At 44.9% G+C, this 21,846-nt stretch overlaps 1 pseudogene; it reads left to right on the top strand.

Annotated features, from left to right (window-relative positions):
- Positions 1–8,506, top strand: part of LOC133361589 (zinc finger protein 721-like) — a 47,240-nt pseudogene extending 38,734 nt beyond the window's left edge.
- The last annotated feature ends 13,340 nt before the right edge of the window (positions 8,507–21,846 follow it).

The raw sequence follows: 21,846 nt of genomic DNA on the forward strand, positions 1-21,846 counted from the left end.
CCCGCAGGTGCGGCCGGGTACCTCTCCCAAATTTCACAAACCTTGGCGAGGGCCTGTCCGCCTCATTGAGGTTCCTAATCCTCAGTCGGCGCGTGTTCAAATTGGTTCTCGCCGCTGGTTTGTTCACACGTCGCGCTTGAAACCGTATGTTGCTCCCCTACATGATGCATCATCTCCCAATGTTGCCTTGCCGGGGTCTGTTGCTGCCGACTCTCCCCCGCCTGCGTCCATTGATCTTGCTAGAGCGCCTGTCGTACCTGTTCCAGGCAGGCCGGCCTTGACACCGGAGGGGACGAGGCGCTCTGCTCGGAGGGTGCCTGCCAGATCTGCGGGTCCTTCGAGCCCTGCAGCCCTTCCGACCCCGCTGCAGACGCATCCGCGGGACAAGCCCAAGACTGATCCTTCAAGGACACGGGACGTTGGTGGACTTCCAACAGCGACAGGGGGATTTCACCCTGTCGCTCCTCAAACTCAATCACGTTCCCGTTCCGCGGATGGGCCGCCGACCGTCCGGGACGGGCCGGCGACCCGCACACGCTCTAAATCCCTTGTGTTTCGTTGATTGTTATGTTGTATTGTTCTTACTGTGTATTTATTGCCTGCTTCTGCTACGTTATTGATTGTTGAGTTGTGTTGATTGTTCTTACTGTTATATTGCATGCTTGGTGTCCTTTGGTGTGTTACGCTCGGGTTCGCCCGCATTACTGTTGGTGTTGTTCAGCCGAGGTCGGCTGGGTTTTTCTCCACGGGGGAGGGTGGTGTAATGCGGGCGCGGGCGACCTCCCGGATGTGACGTCACGGAGAGGTGGAGTTAGGTGACGTGGGAGGAAAGGTTAAGGTTCTTAAGGGAGGAGACCGGAAGAGGAAGGCAGAACGAGTGGGACTGGACCAGAGTAAGGCCACGTGGGCAAAGCCAAGGGGTGGCGGCGGCGGCCAGCGGTGGCCAGCTAAGGGAGCAGCCAGCGGAGCTGCGAGAGAAGACAGCGGTGGGGCGGCTGGAGAGAAGGCGGACGAGGAGCTGCGGGGAACACAGCCGGCGAGGCTGTGTGTGAGGGAGAGGCTACGAGAGCGACGAGAGGAGAGAGAGGCTGAGAGAACGACGAGGGGGGAAACTGCAGGAGAGCAGTATCAGTGTCAGTATAGAGTCTTATAGAAGGACAGCCGTGCGGGTTAAGAGAGAAGAACCGAATAAAGGACACCAAGCCAGACATCGTGGTCGAGTCCATTATTACACATACAAAGCTGTGAGTGTCCATCGCCAAGGTCTAGCCCATTGCAAAGGTCTAGTCCATTGCAAAGGTCTCGTCAAAAAAACAGGCAATAGTCTACATTATAGACTGCCAGTACGCTCACCGAGGTTAAGAACCAGGCTACAGTCTACATTAGTCGGTTTTTTTCTTCTATTCACTTTATTTGTATTATTATTTTCTATCTACGTGACTTTACCGAAATAACCAAAGAATATGAATTCCCGCTATCACAAAAGTTTTAAGTCAAGATTTTCCCATGGAGGTGATCTTTTTGTAGAACATATGCAAGGCCCCATTTCGTCATGGAATTCAACAGGTACAGAACAAGATTTTATAAGAATGGAAACAGTCAGGAAATTAACACTGCACATATGCAGCTGAAGTTAGATCTGTTCATCCTTGCATTCAAGCTCATCTGAGCCTGGCTCCACCCCTCTAAGTTGCAAATGAACATTAATTTATACATTTCTGCATAATACAAATAATATTCTTTTCAACAGCCTTTGCTATGTTAGCTAATTTTTCTTAAATATTCCTGTCGTAGCTAGACAACCGAAATTGTGTGCTTGGAGTTTTTGGTAAGCATTCATTTTGAAGACACGAGGGTGTCCATGCATATTTATGACCATTGGCCCTCTCATTGTGTGCCTTAACAGCCCGCGTGATGAATTGGGGAATTATTTTCACTATATCATGAAAATATGAATAAGTATAGATGTGTATGTCATGTGTGACTGTGTATATGCATTCCTCTGTGCCTTGATATTGACGTAGATGGTGTGGATATGTTTTCTGTCTGCAGCTGACGCTTCCTCTGACTCTTCCTCTGCAGAATTGGTCTGATGGAGCAAAGGGACTCGGCGCAGCTCGGTACAAGAAGGAAACAATGCGACCAGTATGCAGACAGCACGGATCGTACTGGAAGTTTGACACAGCACCAGAGAACTCACACAGGAGAGAAACCATTCAAGTGCACTGTGTGTAACAAGGCATATGCACGGTCATCAACTCTTCAGATCCACCAGAGAACATACACGGAAGAGAAACTTTTCAAGTGCAGTTTGTGTGTTAAGGTATTTTCAGGTTCATCTCCTCTGAAACGACACCAGAAAACACACAGGGGAGAGAAACCCTTCAGGTGCCTTTTGTGCGATAAAGCATTTGCAAAGTCATCATATCTTCAAACACACCAAAGAACACACACGGGAGAGAAACCCTTCAAGTGCATTGTGTGTGAAAAGGCATTTGCAAAGTCAAAAGATCTTAAGAGACACCAGAGAACACACACAGGAGAGAAACCCTTCAAGTGCACTGTGTGTGAGAAGGCATTTTCAACGTTATCACATCTGAAAACACACCAGAGAATGCACACAGGAGAGAAACCCTTCAAGTGCAGTGTGTGTGAGAAGGCATTTGCAACGTTATCAAATGTTAAGCACCACCAGAGAACACACACAGAAGATAAACCCTTCAAGTGCACTGTGTGTGAGAAGGCATTTGCAACGTTTTCAAATCTTCAGACCCATCAGAGAATACACACAGGAGATAAACCCTTCAAGTGCAGTGTGTGTGGGAAGGTATTTGCACGGTCATCACATCTACACGACCACGAAAGAACACACACAGGGCAGAAACCCTTCAGGTGCACTATGTGTGAGAAGGCATTTACAGAGTCATCAACTCTTCACGACCACCAGAGAACACACACAGGAGAGAAACCCTTCAAGTGCACTATGTGTGAGAAGGCATTTGCAAAGTCATCAAATCTTCAAAGACACCAGAGAATACACACCGGAGAGAAACCCTTCAAGTGCACTATGTGTGAGAAGGGCTTTACAGAGTCATCAACTCTTCACTACCACCAGAGAACGCACACAGGAGAGAAACCCTTCAAGTACACTATGTGTGAGAAGGCATTTGCAACGTCATCAATTCTTCAGAGTCACCAGAGAACGCACACAGGAGAGAAACCCTTCAAGTGCACTATGTGTGAGAATGCATTTACAGAGTCATCAACTCTTCACTACCACCAGAGAACCCACACAGGAGAGAAACCCTTCAAGTGCACTGTGTGTGGAAGCGCATTTTCAACGTTATCACATCTGAAAACACACCAGAGAATGCACACAGGAGAGAAACCCTTCAAGTGCAGTGTGTGTGAGAAGGCATTTGCAACGTTATCAAATGTTAAGCACCACCAGAGAACACACACAGAAGATAAACCCTTAAAGTGCACTGTGTGTGAGAAGGCATTTACAGAGTCATCAATTCTTCACGACCACCAGAGAACGCACACAGGAGAGAAACCATTCAAGTGCACTGTATGTGAGAAGGCATTTTCAAAGTCATCAAGTTCTCAAAATCACCAGAGAACGCACACAGGAGAGAAACCCTTCAAGTGCACTATGTGTGAGAAGGCATTTACAGAGTCATCACATCTTCAAACACACCAAAGAACACACACGGGAGAGAAACCCTTCAAGTGCATTGTGTGTGAAAAGGCATTTGCAAAGTCAAAAGATCTTAAGAGACACCAGAGAACACACACAGGAGAGAAACCCTTCAAGTGCACTGTGTGTGAGAAGGCATTTTCAACGTTATCACATCTGAAAACACACCAGAGAATGCACACAGGAGAGAAACACTTCAAGTGCAGTGTGTGTGAGAAGGCATTTGCAACGTTATCAAATGTTAAGCACCACCAGAGAACACACACAGAAGATAAACCCTTCAAGTGCACTGTGTGTGAGAAGGCATTTGCAACGTTTTCAAATCTTCAGACCCATCAGAGAATACACACAGGAGATAAACCCTTCAAGTGCAGTGTGTGTGGGAAGGTATTTGCACGGTCATCACATCTACACGACCACGAAAGAACACACACAGGGCAGAAACCCTTCAGGTGCACTATGTGTGAGAAGGCATTTACAGAGTCATCAACTCTTCACGACCACCAGAGAACACACACAGGAGAGAAACCCTTCAAGTGCACTATGTGTGAGAAGGCATTTGCAAAGTCATCAAATCTTCAAAGACACCAGAGAATACACACCGGAGAGAAACCCTTCAAGTGCACTATGTGTGAGAAGGGCTTTACAGAGTCATCAACTCTTCACTACCACCAGAGAACGCACACAGGAGAGAAACCCTTCAAGTACACTATGTGTGAGAAGGCATTTGCAACGTCATCAATTCTTCAGAGTCACCAGAGAACGCACACAGGAGAGAAACCCTTCAAGTGCACTATGTGTGAGAATGCATTTACAGAGTCATCAACTCTTCACTACCACCAGAGAACCCACACAGGAGAGAAACCCTTCAAGTGCACTGTGTGTGGAAGCGCATTTTCAACGTTATCACATCTGAAAACACACCAGAGAATGCACACAGGAGAGAAACCCTTCAAGTGCAGTGTGTGTGAGAAGGCATTTGCAACGTTATCAAATGTTAAGCACCACCAGAGAACACACACAGAAGATAAACCCTTAAAGTGCACTGTGTGTGAGAAGGCATTTACAGAGTCATCAATTCTTCACGACCACCAGAGAACGCACACAGGAGAGAAACCCTTCAAGTGCACTGTATGTGAGAAGGCATTTTCAAAGTCATCAAGTCTTCAAAATCACCAGAGAACGCACACAGGAGAGAAACCCTTCAAGTGCACTATGTGTGAGAAGGCATTTACAGAGTCATCACATCTTAAAACACACCAGAGAACGCACACAGGGGAGAAACCTTTCAAGTGCACTGTGTGTGAGAAGGCATTTGCAAAGTCATCAAATCTTCAGAGTCACCAGAGAACGCACACAGGAGAGAAACCCTTCAAGTGCACTATGTGTGAGAAGGCATTTACAGAGTCATCACATCTTAAAAACACCAGAGAACACACACAGAAGAGAAACCCTTCAGGTGCACTGTGTGTGAGAAGTCATTTTCAGATTCATCACTTCTTAAAAGACACCAGAGAATACACACCGGAGAAAAACCCTTCAAGTGCACTGTATGTGAGAAGGCATTTACAGAGTTATCACATCTTAAAACACACCGGAGAACGCACACAGGAGAGAAACCCTTCAAGTACACTGTGTGTGGAAGCGCATTTGCACAGTCATCAAATCTTAAAAGACACCAGAGAATACACAAAGGAGAGAAACCCTTCAAGTGCACTATGTGTGAGAAGGCATTTGCAAAGTCCTCAAATCTTCAGAGTCACCAGAGAACGCACACAGGAGAGAAACCCTTCAAGTGCACTGTATGTGAGAAGGCATTTTCAAAGTCATCAAGTCTTCAAAATCAACAAAGAACGCACACAGGAGAGAAACCCTTCAAGTGCACTATGTGTGAGAAGGCATTTACAGAGTCATCACATCTTAAAAAACACCAGAGAACACACACAGGAGAGAAACCCTTCAGGTGCACTGTGTGTGAGAAGGCATTTTCAGATTCATCACTTCTTAAAAGACACCAGAGAATACACACCGGAGAAAAACCCTTCAAGTGCACTTTATGTGAGAAGGCATTTACAGAGTTATCACATCTTAAAACACACCGGAGAACGCACACAGGAGAGAAACCCTTCAAGTACACTGTGTGTGGAAGCGCATTTGCACAGTCATCAAATCTTAAAATCAAATCTTAAAAGACACCAGAGAATACACACAGGAGAGAAACCCTTCAAGTGCACTGTGTGTGAGAAGGCATTTGCAAAGTCCTCAAATCTTCAGAGTCACCAGAGAACACACACAGGAGAGAAACCCTTCAGGTGCACTATGTGTGAAAAGGCATTTACAAAGTCATCAAATCTTCAAAGACACCAGAGAACACACACAGGAGAGAAACCCTTCAAGTGCACTGTGTGTGGAAGCACATTTGCACAGTCATCACATCTTCAGAGCCACCAGAGAACACACACAGGACAGAAACCCGTCAAGTGCACTCTGTGTGAGAAGGCATTTGCAAATCCATCAAATCTTCATATTCACCAGAGAACGCACACAGGAGACACACCCTTCAAGTGCACTATGTGTGAGAAGGCATTTACAGAGTCATCACATCTTAAAAAACACCAGAGAATACACACAGGAGAGAAACCCTTCAAGTGCCCTGTGTGTGGAAGTGCATTTGCACATTCATCAAATCTTAAAAGACACCAGAGAATACACACAGGAGAGAAACCCTGCAAGTGCACTATGTTTGAGAAGGCATTTGCAAAGTCATCTAATCTTCATAGTTACCAGAGAAAGCACACAAGGGAGAAACCCTTCAAGTGCACTGTGTGTGGGAAGGCATTTGCACGGTCATCACATCTTCAAAGACACCAGAGAACACACAGGCATCAGAAGATCCCCAAGGAGTGGAGTCTGAAATCGGCTTGTGTAAGTCCAAGTGCTGCAATGAGCCCATCCCTGCTGAAAAAAGAACCAGAATTTAATTTTAGCTTGGACGTAATGAAATGTGTCAAGGTGGATTTTGAAAAGGTGAAATGTGAAGAAGTGATGGTGAAGAGCGAAGAAGCGATGGTAAAATGTGAAGATGAAGAATCAACTCCAAAATGTGACCTTCACATCGATCAAGGCAACGTAAAGCAGGAGGAGAATTCTCACTGTGAGGTAGAGCGAGGTAACTCCCAGGAGTTTGTGGAAGTGGAGGTGTGGGTGGACTTCTTAGACAATACAAAGTCAAATGGAGACCCGGTAGATATGTAAGCTTGAGACAATGAAGCCCCAGTAGATTCACCTTTGTCACAGGCCTTTAATTACATTAAAGTGAAGTTGCACCCTCAATTCTTAGGTTCAGCCTGCCGAGTAAGAGGGGCCAGTATTTGCAGACCTGTGGATTGGGTAGATCTCTAACCAGGAGCCAGAGCCAATACGCTCCCAAGCATTCATGTTATAATATTATAATGATGCTTGTTAATAGCCTCAGCAGCTCGGAGTTTTGTATCATATCTCATCACAAACACTTGAAGAGCATGTTGTGCATATGCCTTTTCCAAAAAAATGTATTAAGCGATTCTGCCTTTTTTGGTAATAATTTTGATCGGGATGTAGCGCTGGGGCACAGAAAGGGTGAGTCGCCCCCCCTGCCTCCTACCTTGCCACCAGACCGGTGGAGGATAATAACTCACAAGCCTGCTTGGAAAGTAATACAATTTAATTTTAAAAAATGGCAAACCATAAGATGGAAACAGCAGGGGTCACGAACCTCCCTTGGACTTTGAAATCCACCCAAGGGCAGTTAATCATCATGAGCTGACTGGGTTTTTAAAAATACAACAGTGAATTTCGAAGCTTAGCTATATCTTCAACCTCAGGATATCAAAATATACTTGAGAATAAGAAGCACAGATCCCTGGCGATATAGACAGGGAACAAAGGTTAATAAAACCCTCGGAATATACTCGGTAACAACTACGGTATACCATATCTTGGTTAAGCATGAACCAAATAATAATTATGAAAGTATTAGACCTAGGGTCATTCAGAAGAGATACAATGTGAAATATGTCAATCTCACGAACAAGATAATGTATTCCACGGGATCAGAGTCTCACCAAACGCCTTCGTCTTCCAGTAGCTAACAGCACATGGTAGCAGTAAATTATGTATGCGGGGGGGCGTCTTCCCCTAATATATCAAATACCATGCAAGAATTCCAAACAGCGACGTGAGTGCAGTGAATGTTGCTCTAAACGTACTTCGAGTCACTTGCAGAGTCAAAACTGCGGAAAGTTGTATGGTACCAAGCTATAAGAGGTGAATAAAATTTTGTTTTACTTCCAACTCGTGATGAGAGGACAGAATACATGGTGACAGCAAGCACACTCTTGCACAATAGGTCACGACTTCAAAGGCCACAGCACCCCTTTTTGACAGAGACTGCAAGTCTGATGCAAATTTTTTTGAACACTTCCAACCCGTTATGGGATTGTGGGGAACGCTGCCCAAACCGAATACACACACACAGGGAGACAATTGTGTTAAAAGCTTTATTTTCATCACAGAATCTTGCCCGCGAATGTATTAAAGCCCTTAGCCAATTGATGAACATTTGTTAGACAAGCAAGCACACTACCGCACACCATTATTTCAAGGCATTACGTTAATTGCATAATCTAACAAATTCATTGAGGTCTACCTTTGCTTAGGCACGTTTCTTTATTACCGTTCGTATGAATATTGTCACATTAATTTAAAAAATGTTCCTGTCGCTGTGTATGATCACCTTACTCTGAAGAATGAGCCAATTGTTCTGTTACCCAGTTTGACAAACATAATTTTTGAGGGTTAAATGTACGGATCAATGAGGACATCTCCAGGAGTACTGTGTTGGCATTCTTAGCATAAGAGTTCGCATATTAGAACGTTACGTGTTTTTTTTTAGATTAAAGTTGTTTAACACAGAAGAGTCTGAGTGGTGTTTTCCTAAGTCCATGCATAATATCTTTCTAACCTATAAAAGGCATTTTTTGTCCGTCTGCGTACACTCGCTTGCGGGGGATTTGGCTCTCGAACCGTGGGGTTTACCGAGAAATGTTTTGCCAGGAGGCACGCCCCGAGCCCCGCGGTGGGAATATGCATTTCCGTTTTTTAGTCCCTAAACTTTAAAGCGGTTTAATTATCCATTTAGTGCGATATTTATTTATTTAGCACACCGTTGCGCATGCGCGAAACGCTGACCAAGGGTTGCCCCTGGCAACGGGCAGCACACCGTTGCTGCAGGGTGGACGCCATTTCTCACCCGCGTTAAAAAATATGCGCACACATTTACATGCGACGCTGCGGTAAATACATCAAAGTTTCACGTCCTCTACTCTCTCCCCCCCCCACCCCAATGTGTGCAATTACTATTATAGGGTCGGTAGATAATACAATTATAGAGATTAGACTTATTCTAGCGCAGGGGTGGGGGGTAGCGGCCCAGCCCCCAGCCTCGCCCGGCTGGGCAATCTAGGCGAGGCCAGAGGCTCTGCACGGGACTAGGCCTCGACACCCCACTCCTGTTAGAGTCGATATACCCAGCATTGCCCGGGGGGGAAATACATTTAAAAACTTCTGAAAACTTTAAAACATAACATAGCAATGAAAATCAAACTCAGTAAATTAAAATAAACCCGAGCGCGCCATGAATCGATTCTTTAAATATAGACTGTATAAATAGTTATTAAGCTGGGTGAGTGTACTGGCAGTTTATAATGCAGACTGTAGCCTGGTTATTAAGCTGGGTGAGTGTACTGGCAGTCAGTAATGCAGACTGTAGCCTGGTTATTAAGCTGGGTGAGTGTACTGGCAGTCAGTAATGTCCACTGTAGCCTGTTTATTAAGTAAAGTGAGTGTACTGGCAGTCTATAATGCAGACTGTAGCCTGGTTATTAAGCTGGGTGAGTGTACTGGCAGTTTATAATGCAGACTGTAGCCTGCTTATTAAGTAAAGTAGGTACCACCACAGTATGCACTGCTGTAATCATAGCAGGTACCACCACAGCAGTATGTACTGCTGTAATCATAGCAGCTACCACCACACTCGGTATGTATTGCTGTCATAGCAGGTACCACCACAGTATGTACTGCTTTCATCATAGCAGGTACCACCACAGTATGTACTGCTGTCATAGCAGGTACCACCACACTCGGTATGTACTGCTGTGATCATAGCAGGTACCACCACAATCGGTATGTACTGCTGTCATATCAGGTACCACCACAGTCGATATGTATTGCTGTCATAGCAGGTATCACCACAGTATGTACTGTCATAGCAGGTACCAGCACAGTATGTACTGCTGTCATCAGAGCAGGTAACACCACAGTCAGTATGCACTGCTGTAATCATGGCAGGTTCCACCACCACAGTATGCACTGCTGTGATCATAGCAGGTACTGCCACAGCAGTATGCACTGCTGTCGTGAAAGTAGGTACCACCACAGTATGCAGAGCTGTAGTCATAGGATACAACCACAATCAGTATCCACTGCTGTAATCATAGCAGGTACCACACAGTATGCACTGCTGTAGTCATAGCAGGTGCCATCACTGTCAGTATGCACTGCTGTAGTGATAGCAGGTACCACCTCAGCCGGTATACACTGCTGTAGTGATAGTAGATACTGCTATCGAGTTGGTAGATACTGCTATATAGAGTTAGTAGATACTAAAACAGTATATACCACTACAGTCAGTCAATACTGCTACAGTCAGTATATACTACTATACAGTCAGTACATACTAGTACGGTGAGTAGCTATTAGAGTCCGTAGATACTACTATATAGTGAGTAGATCTTGCTATAGAGTTAGTAGTTACTACTAGTCAGTGGATACTACTATAGTCAGTGGATACTACTATACAGTTAGTTACTACTATAGAGTCGGTAGATACTACTGTAGGCCCAGTAGATACTACTACGGTCAGTCGTTACTACAATCAGTAAATAATACTCCAGTCAGTAGCTACTACTGGCTCAGTAGATACTACTGTACAGTCAGTAGATACAACTACAGAGTCAATAGATACTACTTCCTCTGTTGTATGTAGGCTGATGTAAATATAATTTTTGAGGGGGGGGTGTCCACAATTTTCGGAAACCTTTTACATCAACTATTTACCCCACAATTTCTACAACATTTTGGACTTTTGCAAGCTTCTTATAATTTTGTTGGTGGAGAAATGTACAAACGGCCCACCGGGCTTTCACAATACCTTAGTATCTGTGTGTGTATATGTAAGGTTTTTAAGAGACAACAAACTCCGTGATAAGAAGGCTCAGCTAATCGAGTCTCTCACCTTTCTGAAGAGATGCCGCGACTCTAAGGTAATACCAATCGCATTTACTCTAACCTCTGCTGCTGTAACTCATTCCACAAGTAGTGACTAATCCCATATCTGCATTTCCATAAATATGCTAAATTCCTCTTGATATGCAAATCCCTTTGTCAAGGCGCTCTTCCCCCTCCAACCCAGCTTAAATATACGCTGCCAGGCCTGGTGGTGTTCATTCAGACGCTGTCTTTCCGACAGACCTGTTCTTCACCTGAGGACGGCTGCTTGCGTTGTGGCCGAAACGTGAGAATTCCCTTCTACGTGACTTTACCGAAAGAACCAAGAAGATGAATCCCTGCAGTCATGAAAGCTTTAAATCGAAAATTTTAAGAGAAGTTTTTAAAGATATTTTTCACCCGGGTAACGCCGGGTACTTACCGCTAGTAACTAATAAATGAAACTGAAAACATAGTCTGGAACAAGCGTCGTGGTGACGTCACCGCCACTTCATGGCGAATGACAGTTGTCTTCTTCTTGGTTCTTTCGGTAAAGTCACTTAGAAGGGAAGTAATAAAATAATAAAAATAAAACATAATAAAACAATTCTCACGACGTTTCGGCCACAACGCAAGCAGCCGTCCTCAGGTGAAAACCAGGTCCGTCGAGGCGACAGAGTCTGAATGAAACAGCACACGGGCTTAGAGCATATATATAAGCTGGGCGCATTGACAAAGGAATTTGCATATCAACAGGAATTTAGCATATTTATGGGAAATGCAGGAATGTAATTAGTACTGCATATGCATTTGCATTATGTAGGATTAACAGCATCAAAGGGAGCTGCAGTTACTGCTGCTGCAGAAGTTGCTGCTGCTGCTGCAGTTTCTGCTGCTGCTGCAGTTACTGCTGCTGCTGCAGTCACTGCTGCTGCTGCACTTGCTGCTGCTGCTGCACTTGCTGCTGCTGCTGCAGTTGCTGCCTTATCCATTTTAATATAACACTATGTATTATTCTACCCACCCTAATGTGCATCATACTGCTATATGTTTACTGTACAATTACGACACCATACATTACTCTGCACACTGCACCATGCCAGTGAGTGGAACGCGGTCTGAAAGTCACCGTTAACGTGAACACAATCAGTTAAGATCCGAAATGGTTTATTACGTCCTTCCAATGATTGCTAAGCCAGAATCCATCTTCTCGGTTGAAATTGTCTCTGTGTTTGTATATGTGGATCGCCTCATGAACGAATCTCTCATGATAGCCAGATGGCTTGCAGAGAACCTCTGTCTTGGAGAAGTCAATGTCATGTGAGCCCACTGAATTGTAACAGTGATCTGCCACGGCTGAGGTGTTTGTCCTACCGTGTTTCAGGTCTGCCTTATGTTCACGGATGCGGTCCGAGACATGTCGTTTGGTTTCTCCAATGTAACTGCTACCACAGAGGCAACTTAGTTTGTAGACGCCAGGGTACTGTATGTCTGGAACCACATCTTTTACAGACGGGACCAGATCACGGATTTTATGTACTGTGTTGAATCGGACCTGGATCTTGTGTTTAATCAGGATTTTGGAGATCTTTTTTGTGACCCCAGCAATGTAGGGTAAAGTGATGGTCTTGAAAGGCTCCTCAACAGGATCCTTCTTGATGGTTGGAGTGATGGCTTTGCGGATTGTGTAGTCGGAGTAACCATTAGCCTTAAGAGCTTGGCGTACGTGTTTGAGTTCACTGGAAATGTGTTCATGGTCGGAGATGCATTGGGCTCCGACCATGAACACATTTCCAGTGAACTCAAACACGTACGCCAAGCTCTTAAGGCTAATGGTTACTCCGACTACACAATCCGCAAAGCCATCACTCCAACCATCAAGAAGGATCCTGTTGAGGAGCCTTTCAAGACCATCACCTTACCCTACATTGCTGGGGTCACAAAAAAGATCTCCAAAATCCTGATTAAACACAAGATCCAGGTCCGATTCAACACAGTACATAAAATCCGTGATCTGGTCCCGTCTGTAAAAGATGTGGTTCCAGACATACAGTACCCTGGCGTCTATAAACTAAGTTGCCTCTGTGGTAGCAGTTACATTGGAGAAACCAAACGACATGTCTCGGACCGCATCCGTGAACATAAGGCAGACCTGAAACACGGTAGGACAAACACCTCAGCCGTGGCAGATCACTGTTACAATTCAGTGGGCTCACATGACATTGACTTCTCCAAGACAGAGGTTCTCTGCAAGCCATCTGGCTATCATGAGAGATTCGTTCATGAGGCGATCCACATATACAAACACAGAGACAATTTCAACCGAGAAGATGGATTCTGGCTTAGCAATCATTGGAAGGACGTAATAAACCATTTCGGATCTTAACTGATTGTGTTCACGTTAACGGTGACTTTCAGACCGCGTTCCACTCACTGGCATGGTGCAGTGTGCAGAGTAATGTATGGTGTCGTAATTGTACAGTAAACATATAGCAGTATGATACACATTAGGGTGGGTAGAATAATACATAGTGTTATATTAAAATGGATAAGGCAGCAACTGCAGCAGCAGCAGCAAGTGCAGCAGCAGCAGCAAGTGCAGCAGCAGCAGTGACTGCAGCAGCAGCAGTAACTGCAGCAGCAGCAGAAACTGCAGCAGCAGCAGCAACTTCTGCAGCAGCAGTAACTGCAGCTCCCTTTGATGCTGTTAATCCTGCATAATGCACATGCATATGCAGTACTAATTACATTCCTGCATTTCCCATAAATATGCTAAATTCCTGTTGATATGCAAATTCCTTTGTCAATGCGCCCAGCTTATATATATGCTCTAAGCCCGTGTGCTGTTTCATTCAGACTCTGTCGCCTCGACGGACCTGGTTTTCACCTGAGGACGGCTGCTTGCGTTGTGGCCGAAACGTCGTGAGAATTGTTTTATTATGTTTTATTTGTATTATTTTATTACTTCCCTTCTACGTGACTTTACCGAAAGAACCAAGAAGATGAATCCCTGCAGTCACGAAAGCTTTAAATCGACAGTTGTCTTCTTTTGGCTTCTGAGGTGCTGCGTTCCTTGGAACGAAAATACCTCAGGTCCCCAGCAGGGGCGCTGGGTCAGCGTGTGTTGAGCACACGGCGCTCTCGGCTGCTTCATCAGTCTCCACCGCTGAGGTGATTGCCGAGTCGGCACACTGGTCACTCTGTCGGCAGTGCCCGTGCTGGCAGGGATGATGGGTCCGGCTCCGTCTGCGTCGATGTGCGCGATCATCCCGTCACCAGAAACCACTCGCACCAGACACTGTTGATCCTTGTAGACTGTGGAGCAACTTGGAGAGACAGTGCCTGTCGTCTCCCCCCCCGCCTCTTCAAGAGAGTCCTCTTCCAGTTGTTTGTACGACTCGTGCTGCAGAGAGGACACGCTACAGATCAAGTTATATCGTTCCGTGTCAGTCTCTGATCCGACCCTCAACTAAACTTCGCCTGTGGGTTGCGATTTCAAGGGGCACTCTCACGAATAGTGGTTGCACCAGTTTTCCCTCAAAGGGTTGACTTTGATCTGAGCACAATCCGAACGATTGTCACTCTATGATCGTGTTTGCTGTACAGAACGATCTCGCCACCGGGAATAGTAATGCTTGGCACTCTTCCCCACGTCTGTATTGCAATACTGCGAGCACCAGCCATGGCTGGCAGCCTCAATGACGCAACAACAAAAAACTCTCCGTGATGCGTGGCTTCTGACGATGCAGAGCTCCCTATCAATTTGCCAGTCACGAGGGCCATCCCCGGAGCCGACCACTCGCAGTACTTCTTCTTTCATATGGCATTGTGAAAAGCAACAGTTTTTATTTTAAATGATCGTCATGAATGAATGCAAAGGTTTCTTATCCAGTCCAATTATGTGGTTGATGCAGTGTGAATTTTAGCGATACCGCCAGGATGTGCATGGATGGAGCATTCATCGGTGATGTGCTTGATGGTTTGGACTTCTCCAGTCGTAGTTGGGTGTTTCGTTGAGCAGTGCTGATTTCGATTTAAAGCTTTCGTGACTGCAGGGATTCATCTTCTTGGTTCTTTCGGTAAAGTCACGTAGAAGGGAAGTAATAAAATAATAAAAATAAAACATAATAAAATTATTCTCACGACGTTTCGGCCACAACGCAAGCAGCCGTCCTCAGGTGAAAACCAGGTCCGTCGAGGCGACAGAGTCTGAATGAAACAGCACATATATAAGCTGGGCGCCTAGACAAAGGAATTTGCATATCAAGAGGAATTTAACATATTTATGGGAAATGCAGGAATGTGATTAGTACTACATATGCATGTGCATTATGCAGGATTAACAGCATCAAAGGGAGCTGCAGTTGCTGCTGCTGCTGCAGTTGCTGCTGCTGCAGTTGCTGCTGCTGCAGTTGCTGCTGCTGCAGTTGCTGCTGCTGCAGTTGCTGCTGCTGCAGTTGCTGCTGCTGCAGTTGCTGCTGCTGCAGTTGCTGCTGCTGCAGTTTCTGCTGCTGCTGCAGTTTCTGCTGCTGCTGCAGTTTCTGCCTTATCCATTTTAATATAACACTATGTATTATTCTACCCACCCTAATGTGTATCACACTGCTATATATTTACTATACAATTACGACACCATACATTACTCTGCACACTGCACCATGCCAGTGAGTGGAACGCGGTCTGAAAGTCACCGTAAACGTGAACACAATCAATTAAGATCCGAAATGGTTTATTACGTCCTTCCAATGATTGCTAAGCCAGAATCCATCTTCTCGGTTGAAATTGTCTCTGTGTTTGTATATGTGGATCGCCTCATGAACGAATCTCTCATGATAGCCAGATGGCTTGCAGAGAACCTCTGTCTTGGAGAAGTCAATGTCATGTGAGCCCACTGAATTGTAACAGTGATCTGTCACAGCTGAGGTGTTTGTCCTACCGTGTTTCAGGTCTGCTTTATGTTCACGGATGCGGTCCGAGACATGTCGTTTGGTTTCTCCAATGTAACTGCTACCACAGAGGCAACTTAGTTTGTAGACGCCAGGGTACTGTATGTCTGGAACCACATCTTTTACAGATGGGACCAGATCACGGATTTTATGTACTGTGTTGAATCGGACCTGGATCTTGTGTTTAATCAGGATTTTGGAGATCTTTTTTGTGACCCCAGCAATGTAGGGTAAAGTGATGGTCTTGAAAGGCTCCTCAACAGGATCCTTCCTGATGGTTGGAGTGATGGCCTTGCGGATTGTGTAGTCGGAGTAACCATTAGCCTTAAGAGCTTGGCGTACGTGTTTGAGTTCACTGCCAATGTGTTCCTGGTCGGAAATGCATTGGGCTCTATGGTATAGAGTCTTGATGAGGGAATTCTTCTGGGATGGATGGTGGTGGGAATCTGGTTTTAGGCAAGCATCCGTATGGGTGGCTTTCATGTAGACAGAGTGGCTCATTGAACCATCAGGTCTCCTTTTAATAAGGACATCCAAAAAGGGTAGCTTGCCATCTTTTTCGACTTCCATGGTAAATCTGATGGCTGGATGTATGGAATTGATGTGGTCGAGAAATTGGTCTAGAGCAGGCCGGCCATGTGGCCAGATGACAAAAGTGTCATCTACGTACTTCTTCCATAAGGTCGGGCGTAAAGTGGCAGTCTTGATGGCGTCAGTCTCAAATTTCTCCATGAAGATGTTATTATTATTACTTCCCTTCTACGTGACTTTACCGAAAGAACCAAGAAGATGAATCCCTGCTGTCACGAAAGCTTTAAATCGAAGTTTAAGTTTATTTAGATTATATTTATATTGCTCCCTCTTGAACAGAGACCCCTTGGGTGCGTGAGCTCAACAACAACGTGAACATTATTGTGCGTGTACACTGTGTGTGTACAAACTGTGTGTGTGTGTACACTGTGTGTGTGTACACTGTGTATACAATGTGTATGTGTACAAACTGTGTGCGTGTGTACACGGTGTGTGTATAAACTGTGTTTGTGTACACTGTGTGTGTGTACACTGTGTGTTTGTGTACACTGTGTGTACAATGTGTATGTGTACACACTGTGTGTGTGCGTGTACACCGTGTGTTGGCACAGTCGGGGGTACAGGTGGTGCATTGGCCAGTCAACGGAGTCAGTCGACCCATGGAACCTGAGTCTACCCAGTGCACATGGCCTGGCAAAAACGCCATGGTGACGTCACCGCCACTTAGTGGCGAATGGCGGTTGTTGTTCTTGTTACTGTGGACAGTGCTGTGGGGGGAGGGCCAATTCCGATTAGCCTTTCCCCTCGGGGCATTCGTAGCTACCACATCAGCTAAATGGGGGCTCTGGATGAGTGTGAGGGGCTGGTAACCCCTCCACCTTCAATAAATTACAACTAAACCACGTCTAAGATTGCACTTGAAGGGTTTCTCTCCTGTGCGTGTTCTCTGGTGTTTATTAAGAGCAGATGAAACTGAAAATGCTTTGCCACACACACTGCACTTGAAGGGCAATTTTCCAGTGTGTTCTCTGGTGGCTCTGAAGAACTGATAACCATGCAAATTTCTTCTCACACACAGTGCACTTGAAGGGTTTCTCTGTGTGAGTTCCCTGGTGCTGTTTCAAATTTCCAGTACGATCCGTGCTGTTTCCTTCTTGTACCGAGCTGCGCTGAGTGCCTTTCCTCCATCAGACCAATTCTGCAGAGGAAGCGCAATATACACAGTCACACATGACTTACACGTCTATACTTTTTCATATATTCATGATATGGTAAAAAAGATTCCCCAATTTATCACAGGGGCTGTTAAGGCACACAATGAGAGGGCTAATGGTCATACATATGCCTGGAAACTCTAGTATCTTCAAAATGAATGTCAACCCAAAACTCCAAGCACACAATTTTGGCTGTCTGGCTACAAAAAAAAATATTTATAAAAATTCAGCAAACATAGCAAAGGATGTTGAACATAATACTATTTGTATTAATGTTAAATCGCAACTTAGAGGTGTGAAGCCAGGCTCAGAATTGTTTGAATGCTTTGATGAACAGATCTAACTTCAGCTGGAAATGTGCTGTGTTAATTTCCTGAATTTATCCATTCTTAGAAAAAGTTCCAGAAGAAAACAGAAATGAACAATGTTTTGATTTAACCTGCGTGTTCAATGGAGTTAATATCAGTGGCGGCTCCTGCAAAATCTCTCAGGGGGGGCAAATGTCTGGATGATTGATAAGGATAAGGTCCACCCATGCAATGGATAAATTAACAGCTTAAGCATGTAAAGGCAACTTCACTTCTTTAATATTAATGAAAAATAAAGTGACTCTTACAATACATCTTGTTTGTTTCTATACTCACTATTAAAACAAACCACTCAAGTTTATTTTATTAAAGATTCCACTAGGTGGCGACAAATTATATTGTTGGATGAAACGTGCTTACGTATGAAGACGTAAGCACGTATGATGACGTAAGCACGTTAGGGCGAGCCCTCCCGGAAGCCATAGAGAATGCATTGCAGCGCCCCCGTTCGAAAACAAACATCTTTGAATGTAAGTCTATGGGACCACTCGGGGCGATTCTCAGCTGGAGGGAAATCACCCAAAAAGAGGCGGTACTCCACAGAACGTAGCATGATGCTGATTGGACTATATCCAGAGGCACAGTGACGGCTAGCGTGACTCTGTGGTTGAATGACATTGGTGGTGCGTCGCCCAATCGCCCTAATGACGAAACCGCCCCTGGTTAATATATTTTACAGCAGATACAAACTTGACACTGTCACACACTGGCATGGTAAAAATGTGATGGTGTGTCCAGAACCATGCCTGGCCGCCTTCATCTGCTCAGTATTAATGTTTCCTCACTTCACCATGTAATTAATTGAGGATCATTGAACATAGAAGTCCATAATAAGTTCAGCTTTCACTTATCAATGATGTTTGCTGTCGACGATTATCAAACTCTAATTATTGAATTCATAATGCAGTGATATAACTGCGCCACCGCTCCTCACATAGATAAAGTATTACATACACATACATTGCACGTGGATCATTAACATGTGCTATAAAAAACAGCCACCATTCCAATCAGATGCTTACCCTGGTTTCTCACCGTTCGTGGCTCCGCCTCCTACCTGCCTGCTAACCCGTCTGTGTTGTGTGCGTCTTAACTGCTATCTCCGCCTCGCTGTGCGCTGCGTTGCACTGCTAGCCGAGTAGTTAACCTCGCGTCCAATAAACCCTCAGAGCCAGGATGAACATCTGACTCCAAACGTCATTTATTGAATTTAACGAGGTAAAACTGGTAAGAAAACAGCACAGATACAACATCTGTTAATACACGGAAACACCAACACAATGAATGAACACCACATAATCATACCATTGTCTTAGATAACATGTTTCTCAACAATAGATCCTGGATGGACCAGGCCCCTACATTACCACTGAATAACTATACAAGAGCATAAGCTGCTGTGTTACATAAAGGCACATCTTGTATTCATCACACTGCACCCCAAATGTACAGTATTACACATAACACTAAATTGTGGATGAGATATTTCGTCATCCTTGCTCTCAGGATCGCAATAAAGTTACTTGGGTACAAGTTTGACTCGATTTATTAAATTACAAGTAACATTCACAGTAAGGAAAGTAGCAGGCTTCGTTGTTAACTAGCACTCATATTTATCATAACAATTTAACAGCATTATAAAGGCATTTACATCATTATAACGGTCATTATAACAGCATTGCCAATATTATTAGAACATAAACGAACTTACAGACAATGCTTCTTAAAGTCCCACAATGGACAATTGCGGCTGGCTTCACTGGGACACGATGTGTGCCGCCATCTTGAAATATGTGTGTAATGGCCGACGCCCGCGTGGTTGAGCGGGAATCTTAAATCGCAACTTCCTGGTCACGTGACCAAAATTAGCATCAAAAACAGGAAATTCCTGTGTACATACACCCCCCTCCCCAATCTGCCGTGAGGCAAAACCCCTGCCATGAGGCAGAACAGTCTATAATCTGTTGCCTGCTTCTTTACCTCACTCAGTGTACTGCCAGCCTTTCATGTCGACTGTATCCTGCTTTTTCAGCTGCTGACCATATTGCCAGCTTTTTATGTCTACTGTAGCAATGCTTATGTCATTGAGTCAGCATACTGGCAGTCTGTAATCTAGACTGTAGCCTACTTCTCAACTTACCTGTACGTACTGCTCTGCTGCTCTTTAATGTAAAATTTTTTCGTCTTATTTCTTCACTGCATTTCTATTTTCTTGGTTCTTTCGGTAAAGTCAAGTAGAAGGGAAGTAATAAAATAATAAGAATAAAACATAATAAAATTATTCTCACGACGTTTCGGCCACAACGCAAGCAGCCGTCCTCAGGTGAAAACCAGGTCCATCGAGGCGACAGAGTCTGAATGAAACAGCATTTCTATTGTTTCGATTGCGCACGTCACGCTATTTACTGATATGTAGTACTGCGATGCCGATTAATATGTTATACTGCTAAATACGTTGGATTTTCTTAGCTACAGCCCATTACATTTCGTCTATCGTTTTGTGACATTCGTGGGAACATCACCCATTTAAATTTTGCTGTACCGCACCTTTACTTTCCACCAAAGCGGGGAGCACGCAGGGAGGTTCAATGTCCCAAATATTATTGACCTTGCTTTCTTACGGTGGGTGAGGAACATTGTGCGAGAGACATTGTTCTTCCATACCAAGAAAACACTATCGCACCATTTCTTGACACTAACGGAGCATACGATGCCCTACAATAACACATTTTTCTGTCGCAAGGCCAAGATGGGTACCACGTCAAGATTCCTCCAATTACAAAGCTGCAGGACAAAGACATCCTCACGAAACTGTCTCCTCTAAAAAAAAACGTATATTCCTTCGTGATCATGGACAGAGGAGGACACCACATTATGGTGCGCCAACCTCTTTCACCAGTATGTTGTCGATGAGTATGCCAACATTGAGAGTGAGCGCCTTCTTTACATTCTACTGAATCAAAACCGCCTGCATGTGAACAGTATGCTCATCTCTGGGACTCCATCAATGCCGAAGGAGATGCAAACTGTCACAATGTGGGCTGATTAGTTATTTTGCCTTCATCCTTCACAGCTCCACCAAGATACACACAGTGTGTGTGTGTGTACACTGTGTGTGTGTACACTGTTGAGCACACTGTGTGTGTACACTGTGTGTGTGTACACACTGTGGGGGGCACAGTCATCTCAGTCAGTCTGATGTGTACACACACAGTGTACACACACACACACAATGTACACACTGTCCATGTGTGTACACACACACAATAATGTCCACATTGTTGTTGCTGAGCTCACACACCCAAGGGGTCTCTGTTCAAGGGAGGGAGCAATGGAAAATTAATCTAAATCAACGTAAACTCCAAACCCGCTCTGTGACGTCACCACTCAGCATTACCTCATCGGCGTGAAACGCCAGGGGGAAGTGTACTTTGCTAGTGACGTCATGTCACCAAGGTATTCACCCCACCCCGTCAAACGCGCCCTTGAGCGTGACGTCACCTCTGCCTGGGTCACTTCCGTTATCTGTTCAAGTCCTATCCTTATTTGGGCAAAGCCACACCCAGTGACTGGCGGCTCATTAACATAATTTATTCGTGAAAGTCGTCTCGAGTTCGTTGTGACCGGTTCGGCACCCACGCCCCATCCCTCCACGTTTGGGCCAGGCTCATTAACATAATTTATTTAAGTTTCAGAGCCGCTAATTGTGGGAGAGGAGTGTCTTGTACCACGCAAGTGACGTCATGTCACCTGCTGCTGCCGCGTGACGTCACGAGGTAACG

This window comes from Lethenteron reissneri, unplaced genomic scaffold, assembly GCF_015708825.2.
Source record: "Lethenteron reissneri isolate LAM-NWPU_2019-01 unplaced genomic scaffold, ASM1570882v1 scaffold_115, whole genome shotgun sequence".
Taxonomy (NCBI): Eukaryota; Metazoa; Chordata; class Hyperoartia; order Petromyzontiformes; family Petromyzontidae; genus Lethenteron; species Lethenteron reissneri.